This window comes from Dreissena polymorpha, chromosome 4, assembly GCF_020536995.1.
Source record: "Dreissena polymorpha isolate Duluth1 chromosome 4, UMN_Dpol_1.0, whole genome shotgun sequence".
Taxonomy (NCBI): domain Eukaryota; kingdom Metazoa; phylum Mollusca; class Bivalvia; order Myida; family Dreissenidae; genus Dreissena; species Dreissena polymorpha.
The window spans coordinates 114125853-114135522 of NC_068358.1; positions in this window are offsets into that span (position 1 = coordinate 114125853).

A 9670-nucleotide genomic window follows, 5' to 3' on the forward strand; every position below is an offset into this window, starting at 1 on the left:
GATACCAAATACTATGCATAAAAATATTGCTATCCCTGCTAGCATGACCCTTGATTTTTCTTGATTTTAGAAAAACAATCTGTATTAGTGTGTTATGTATACAGTTTTTTTCCCTTTCTGTGTGCATATAATCCAACATGTATATATTCCTCATGTATGATAGTGTTAGAATTGTATTTTGATACACCATATTATGCATGTAACAAGAATCCAGTGAAACTATTTAATTTAGATTAAAACATATTTAATAATAATAACATTCATATGATTATGTAACTAAGCATGACTCTTTTTTTGATGGGTTCAGTACATGCTTCAAAATATAAATACATCTGCTATTGTCAAATTTTAACTCAATACCCAGTCATTCAGTGTAACCAATTACTAGATAACTTATGCACTTTAATACCTTCAATTCAATAATTTTTATTTAATAGGTTAATTTGAAATGTATAGTTGTTCAAGGTATTAAAAGTGGAAGACTTAAATCATCCTTTTATTGTTTCATTAAACACTTTATAAATAGCAGTCCTTCATTAATATATTAACAAAAATCTTACTTCATTTTCGCTTTCATATGAAGTTTTTTTAAGTGTTGAGTGAAATTTGGATGTATAATGTAATAACACTGTCTTATTCAATATGTCTTCAAGAGTACTCTCTTTTCTCATATAGATCAGTTACACAATTATTAGGAGAAGTAACACACTTGTCAAATTATATACCTTTTCTACATGCTGATTAAATTATACTGATAATACAAATTAAAAAGAAATTAAAAGTGATTCAAACTAAAGTGTATTTATGTTACAAAATTAACATGCTTGTCAAACCTAAGTTCTCACTTGTATTAAAATTGATTATATAGCTATATTCATTCTACAAATAAAAATTGACTAATGTGTTAACATAATCAAATATAGACAAACCAATTATTATCTACATTAATGCTCCTAATTAAAATGTTTTCAGCATAGGGTTTGATGTGATCATGCAAGTAAATAGAAATTATCACTTACACATTAGAGTTATTGATTTTTTAGGTGTAACTATTTATTATGCTGCTTATAATACAAACTGGCATATCTAACTTGTACCTTAGCTATGTTTATGTTATAAGTTTATGTTATAAGTTTATGGATCATAAGCAAAACTGTTTTAGAAATCACCTTTTAAAGCATGTGTACTTAAATTACATATATTAATCCTAAATAGAAGTTGCAATTATTTTTGTTAAGGGATTGATCCATGTGTTTGAAACTTATGTGTACTTCAATTACATATATTAATCCTAAACATATGTTTTCATTAATGTGTTAATGCTTTTATCTATGGTTACGAAACGTATTTGTTTTTTTTTCTATGTTTATCTTAAAACATTTGGAAAAAAAATATTTTTATTAATTTGCCAAATCTTTGATCCATGTGTATGAAATTTAATAGTTTTTTTTCCATGTTAATCTGAAAATCTTTGAAAAAATAATCCTATTTGTTACCGCCTCAGATTGACATCCGTTGTTGCAAACTTCATTGTGCAAAGTTTTTAACCAACAATCTTATAACCAGCGCGTAATAGATCTTTCAGTTAACTCTACTATTACATGTATAAATTTGTAAATACTCTATGTCAAGCATACGTTATTGTTATGCACTTATGATCACATTAAAATAACAATAATCTTCCATAAGAATTCTAAACGAAGTACATTTATAGATCTCTAATATAAATTTAAAAAAAGTTATTTATTTCTTAATAACATTGTATAAGCTTATATCTGCATTTAAAAAGGGGGAAAGAGAGAACACAAAATCTTATACATATTGTTTATTAAAAATTAAATCAACTTAATAATTTTTAATAACATTATAGTGATCGATATCTGCTCTTAAAAATACTACGAAAGATACTTTATTTAAACATAACTTTCCGAAAAATAATTATGAAATTAACTATTTTCTGATTGCATATGTCTGTTTATTTTTTATAATGTTCAGCCAAGCTGCCGTTACACATATTGTCTTTATTACTTTTACGTTTTTCTTGGTTTATTGTGTGTTTTTTTGCTTCCATCCACAATACGTAGATGATGCTAATGCTTTTTTTTCTATGTCTCCATTGGGGACCAGTCGTTTTTTGTGATTTCTGTTCACCTTTGTGATTACTTCTTTTAACTTCTTCATTTCTATGGAATATTCATCCTCTTGTATCCCTTATTTTTGTTTTCTATTTTTGTTTGCATGTATGGACATTTTATGTCTCATAATAGAAAGCAACTGGACATGTTTTAAAATTGAAACTAACTGTACAAGCACACACGAATTAATATTTACAACACCCTTCATCATTTTAAATGATTAAATTATGTACTTTGAATGTAAAAGGGCTAAACAATAAAGATAAACGCATAAAAATCTTCAAATGGTCAGACGAAAAAAATATAGTATATGCCTATTACAAGAAAGTCACTTGACACATACTTTAGCACAAACCTTAAAAGATTAATGGGACGGAGACATCTATCTCAGTGGACAACAAACTAATAAACAAGGCATTGCCTTTCTAATAAAAAATAATATAGGGATCACAGTCGATAACTTTAACGAAATAATAATTGGCAGACAAGCAAGTATAGATATTAAAATACACGAAACACAATTAACATTTATCAACGTTTACGGCCCTAACATAGATGATTCCACTTTTTACGAAACATTACAATCCTTTATAAATAATAACCGAGATAAAAACATTATAGTCGGTGGTGATTTCAATACTGTTCTTAACCCATTATTAGATAAAAAGAAGGGAAACCTTTATACTCATCCTAAAAATAGAAACATTTTAAATAACATAATTGAAAACTACAATATGATAGACATCTGGCAAACAATATATCCAAACGAAAGCAAATTCACCTGGAACTCAAACACAAAACCAACAATGTTTTGTAGATTAGACTATTTTTTTAATATCTGAGTCTCTTTGCAACATTATTGACACATGTAACATAAAACCAGGATTTATGACTGACCACTCTCTAGTTGAACTTAAACTGCATAATATACAACATGAAAGAGGCCCAGGATACTTTAAAATTAACAACAGCATCTTATTAGATACACAATATCAAGCACAAATAAAACGGGAAATATAAAAAACAGTTCAAAATAATAAAGATGCAAACCCAAACACCTTATGGGAAGTAATTAAAGGAAATATACGTAACACAACAATTAGATACACATCATTTAAACAAAAAGAAACGCACAAACATGAAACTGAAACCATCAAAACCATTGAAACACTTGAAAAACAATTGCATCAAACAAACACAAATGATACCACCGACATTGAAAATGAAATAACATTAAAAAAACAAATATTAGATGGAATCTATCATACACATCTCAATTTAATACTACTAAGAGCGCGTGCACAGCATGTTGAACACAATGAAAAAAATAAAAAATACTTTGCAAACATTGAAAAACGTAGAAGTGAACAAAAAACTGTACACAAATTAGTAGTCAATGGCGAAGATATAACTAACAGAACTCAAATACTAGAAGAACAACGTTTATTTTTTCCGAAACCCTCTACAAACGAAAACATGTTGAAAATAACACCCTTTTTAAAAATACACATCACGCTTTAAATCAAGAAGAAAAACTATTGTGTGACGGATTACTAAATGAATATGAATGTGGACTAGCACTAAAAGAAATGCAAAATAACAAAAGTCCAGGATCTGATGGCATCACCATTGAGTTTTATAAAATATTTTGGAATGATATCAAAACGCATTTAATTAATTCAATAAACCATTCATATAATAATGAAAACTTAACTACGCTTCAAAAACAAGGTATAATATCACTCATTCCAAAACCTGAAAAAACTTAGAATCCTTATCGAACTGGCGCCCAATTAGCTTACTAAACAATGATTATAAAATTGCAACTAAAAGTTTAGCAAACAGAATAAAAAAAAAAATTACCATCAATCATTTCAAAATCTCAATCTGGTTTCATAAAAGGACGTTACATTGGTGAAAACGTTCGTCTTTTCCAAGAATGCATAAACTATTTCAACAATACAAATAATCCTGGTCTAATATTCTTTGCAGACTTTGAAAAGACATTCGATTCGCTTGATCATTCATGTTCTCTTGCTTTGAAAATATGAACTTTGGTGAAAGTCTTAGTCAATGGGTCAAACTATTCTATACCGATATTAACAGTATAATCATTAACAATGGCTTCTTTTCAAACAGTTTTAACATCGAACGAGGGGTTCGACAAGGATGTCGACTCTCATCATCGCTATTTATTATTTGCATCGAGTATCTATCACATCACATTAAATGAAATAAACACATACAAGGCATATCACTAGAACCTGACGAAGAAATCAAACAGTCCCTATTTGCTTACGATGCAACTTATTTTTTAAACGACAGTTACGATTCTTTCCATAACCTAATAGAGTCGCTAACCCTTTACGGAATGACATCGGTCTTAAACTAAACAAAAGTAAATGTACTGTGCTACGAGTAGGTAAATTAAAACAAAGTTATGTCCAATATAAAAAAGAAATGAACTTTAATTGGACATCCGATGAAGCCACAACGTTAGGAATTACTTTCACAAATAATGAAAAGGATAGAGTTCTTAAAAACATACTCCCTAAATTACAGAATTTAAAAAACTGCTTAAAATCATGGCATCACCGTTAACTTACACTAATCGGAAAAAACACAGTATTGAAAACTTTTGCACTTCCTAAATTAATTTATGTATAAACAGTTCTCCCAAATCCACCAAATGATGTTATTAGCGATATAAAATCAGCAATATTTAATTTCATATGGGACGGTAAGCCTGATAAAATAAAACGAACTCAGTGAATTCAATCTGTAGAAAATGGAGGTATTCAATTAACGAATATTGACTCATTCTTGAATGCAATCAAATGCAGCTGGGTTAAAAGATACCTAGATAACACCAATACGAGTAAATGGAAATTATTCTACCAGAAAATCCTTAAAAAATATGGTGACTCCTTACTCCTTTAATGTAACATCAGCAATACTATCTTACATGAAATTGCAAACGAAAACATATTTCTGTCTGATGTTCTATCAGCATGGAGTGATGTCACTCATAACCTAGAAACCCAAACCAGCAGTAAAACTATTTTATGGAACAATTAAGACATAACTTTAAACAATAAGACGTTTTTCTATAAAGATTGGTTTGAACGAAGCATTAAATATGTCGACCAATTATATGACTACAGAATTAAGGATTTCTACTCTTTTGATGATATATGCTACATATACGGAATACCTTCAAATAATTTTCTGAAGTACTACACACTAATCAAAAGCATACCCATACATATTAAATCTGAATTCAATACAAATAATACACAATGTACTCAAACAACATTCGAAGAAAACATACTTGGAAGAAAAAACAAAACGAATAAAATATTTTACACACTACAAATTAAGAACCCTACAGAAAACTCCAAAACCCAAAATAAATGGCAAGTCCTTTTCGGAGAACATGAACTTAAATGGAAACACATATTTACCATGCCATATAAAGCAACTATTGAAAGCACACTGAGAAATTTTCAATATAAATACATCCATAGAATTATAGCTACAAATAAATATCTCTTTAAATGCAAATTATCTAACTCATATCTGTGTGACTTCTGCGGTGAAAACATCGAAACTATAGAACATCTTTTTTGGGAGTGCAAACACATCCAGCCTATTTGGAATCAATAAGTATCTTTTCTTGAACAACAGCAACTAAACGTTAAACTATCTTTCTTAAATGTAAGTTTCGGAATGTACTCATTGAAATCAATAAACTGTAATAATATTGTGAAGTTTATTCTTATATTGATGAAATATTTTATCTTTAACATGAAGTACAAAAAACAAGTACCAAATTTTAATTGTTTTGTCCATAGTCTTAAACTAAAAATCCAGATTGAGAAAGAAATAGCCCTCGGTAATGACACATTACAAATCTTTGAACAAAAATGGAATCGGATTAAATTCTCATAATGTTTTGTCCACTTATATACATTTCACTCTAATGTTAGTTTATCTTTCTAAAATAATTTTGTATATTTTGTTTCAACCTTATAAGATCATTGTGAATATACAACAAAACACACAAGTCCAGTATGCTTTTTTTCAACTTTATACAACTCATCATTTTTCATAACTTTTCTTCTGTTGTTTTTTTCTGACCTCTTTTTAAAAAAAAACACCTATCACAAACAACCAAAGAAAAAACATTTTAACCCAGTTTTTTTTTGTTTTCTTGTTGTTTTTTTTTAATCTAAAGGAAACCAAAAAAGTATATATATTAGCATATCTTGTATAACATGTCTGAACTTTATTGCTTTGTACAATCACTTTGTTGTATGATCATATACATGTATACATTGTATGTATTATATTGAATAAAAAAAAATCATTACGATCTTGAACGGCCTCCAACAAGTTTTCCTCGGGGTCTGGTTGAGGTTGAAAACTGTCATTTATATTAATATAAATGTCACAGTAACTAGGGATTGAATTATTTTGTATATATGTTTGCTGTTGATTATTACATTGGTCAAGGGATAAACAGGCACTACAGATAAGAGTATTTTCGGTGTTTTCACGGCATAATATTAGACACTTGTTATGTATCCATAGGTTGCACAGAGAGCATTTCAGCTCTCTGTGATTTATGTTCACGGTGTTCAAACAGACGCCGCAATGATTGGCGTAACATATCGGTTGTTGAGAGGAGCGTTGTTGCATCAAGCACCTATTGCACGTAAACGAAATATTTACAAGATTCTCTGGTTTTAAAGATGTAGCTGGTAAGGATGAACATTTCTTGTGAACCCAAAGGTTACATTCAATGCATCGGAGCTCCCTGTGATTGGAATTTACTGTACGCGGGCAAATTGCACATTTGAAGTTCCCGGGACCAAGGTTTAGGGCAACATCACCACTTAGTAGTAAAAGGACAAGTAGAAATTCATATTGTCTGCTACACTGATGGTAATGTGGCGTGTATCTCCACCCGTACTTTAGACGTCCAAACTTGTTCTCACTTAAGAAATCAGTCTTGCATTTTAGTATTGTGAGAGCATTGGTATTATAATTTGTAGTGCTAATTACTTTTTATAAAATTGCATTCAAACAAGGGCAGTAGATTTCTATTTTATTCAAGTCTGTGAAATAGTTTATTATGAACGCATACGACACCAAAGCGTAAAGAGCCATTTCGCACATGCGACGAGTTGCACTATATCACGGTATATTTATCACAATGACTCTGTGAATTGCGGTGGCTGATTTCTGCCATATTGTTAGCGGGTTTTGAGAACGGGTTAATTCGAAATACAGAGATAGCGCTGATACAACAAGTTAAAAAACATATAGCCGCTCAGGCGTGTCGACGAATTTCAAATCCGCCAAGACGCTAGAACAACTATGCAGTAGGAGCGCCGGTTGATGCAGGTTTGAACCTACCAGAAGGGAAACACGACACATATATATTGTTAATGCGCCATTGTTAGATTGGTTACCTCCCCTATCGCATACTCTCTATATTGGGATCGGTACAAGCTAATTATACCAGTACAAAATTGAACCGGTTATTTTAAGAAACATATCGCGAGGTTATTCGCGGTTCAGGGGAAGTGATCCGTGTACCATTTCGGGTTTATTTTCCAGAACTTTTTGACAGCTGGCAGGTAAGAATAAAAGTTCGTTCTGGTCAAATAAGATTCATAATACATTTGCAACTTGAATACTGCATGATAAATAAGATCCTCGCGTTACTTAAAAGTGGAAATTCTTGATTTGCGAGCATCTGAATCTTTGTTTTAAAATGTGAAGTCACAATGTGTATGTTGGAGCGTGGTATTTCTCATAAAAATTAGTTATAAAGCACGCTCCGATTGGTCTTCGCGTTATCCAATTAAAATCGCCGATACATTAGCCTGTACCTGTTGTATGTTATAGTCAAGACGTTATACAGCAACCACGGTGCAGGATCAACGGGGTTCACAGATGATTGCACACGGGCTGGACAGATTGAAAACACGCCGTTAAGAACTTTATTTATGCAAAAATCTCAAGTTAGTGAAATATAATTTCAAAACTCGTGTGTGCATAAAAGACAATTTTTCTTGCAGTTTGTGCTGATATCTTTAGATGTAAGAATACATTATTGAAAACGTCTAACATCGGTGCTAAATTTCACGTTGTGTGCAGCATAACCGTGTAAATGACTGTTGTAAACAACAAATTTTGGCCAAGAACACAGGCCAGAATTATCTCCCCTTGAATTTGAGAAAATGAAAATTCATTTTTTATGTGATAAAATTCATTATTTTCATCCAATTTTTTGCAAACTTGCACATTGTCTTTGTATCAATGAGGACTCAAACCATTTTTTAAAAATAGCAATATCGAAACAATTAGTCCAGAATGACTTCCTCTTGAAAATTTTCAAATCCCGTTTGTTTACGCAATTAATAACACAGTTTTCATCCAATTATTTCCAAATTTGCACAGTATCTTTATATCAATGAGGACTTGAACCCTATTGAATATTAGCAGTATCGGAGAAATAAGTACACAATAATCCCCCCTTGAATTTGAGAAAATTCTCCTTGTTTGCGCGATTAAGTACACAGTTTCCATCTTATTCTTTCCAAACTTGCACAGTGTTTATAGTTGTAGTCGTCGTGCGTCCATCCTTCGTTTGTTAGAATTTTTTTGTTTACATATGAAGTTCTATCCTTTTGAAACTTCAACGGATGTTTTATATCATCAAGGGCCAGAACCCTATTGAGAGTGAAGAAAACTTGTCCAACTTATTGTTGAAAAGGAGCCATTTGAAGTTTAAATTTCTCGTTTCTTCTTGTTTATGCGATAAATTTCTCATTTTGGGCCTGTTTATTTAAAACTCAGATTGTTCATACTATCAAGGGCTTGAGCCCTATTTATAATGGAGATGAGTTGAACATTAATAATTGAAAAGGAGCAATTTGCACTTTTACCTCATTTATACAATTAAGTGGATATTTTTAGTCTGATTGATTCCCTATCACCTTTCAAACGATCAGTGTTTTGTTTTTATACTTCATTGCTTTTCAATCCGTGAATACTACTTGTCCTTTATAGCATCTGAATAATTGTTTAAACATAGTAATAAAAGGAGGAATTATTTTAATGTATCTGCAGCAGATAACGTTTTGAAAATGTGCCTTTAGGAAAAAGTAATCGAAGTGAGTAATTTCTCCTTTTCTCACCATGTTCTTTACTCTAATCACAGCAATAGTTTCCATTTTGATTTCACTCGGATAAGTAATTTGCAAACTTTATATGAGTCGGTTCAGAATTGGTTCACTCTCTTCTCTGATGTATGTCATAAAAATTAGAAATATATATATGGTTTTAGTATACTATGCCATGATATGGCCAACCTTTGACTCCAAACAATCATATGATCATACTAAGCAACACAAACAGTGATCAAGCACTGAAATCAGATTATTTTAATTAATATGGCATAAATCATTGTAATTGATCTGATATTTTGAATTGATGAAAATGACATAAACAAATATTGTTAA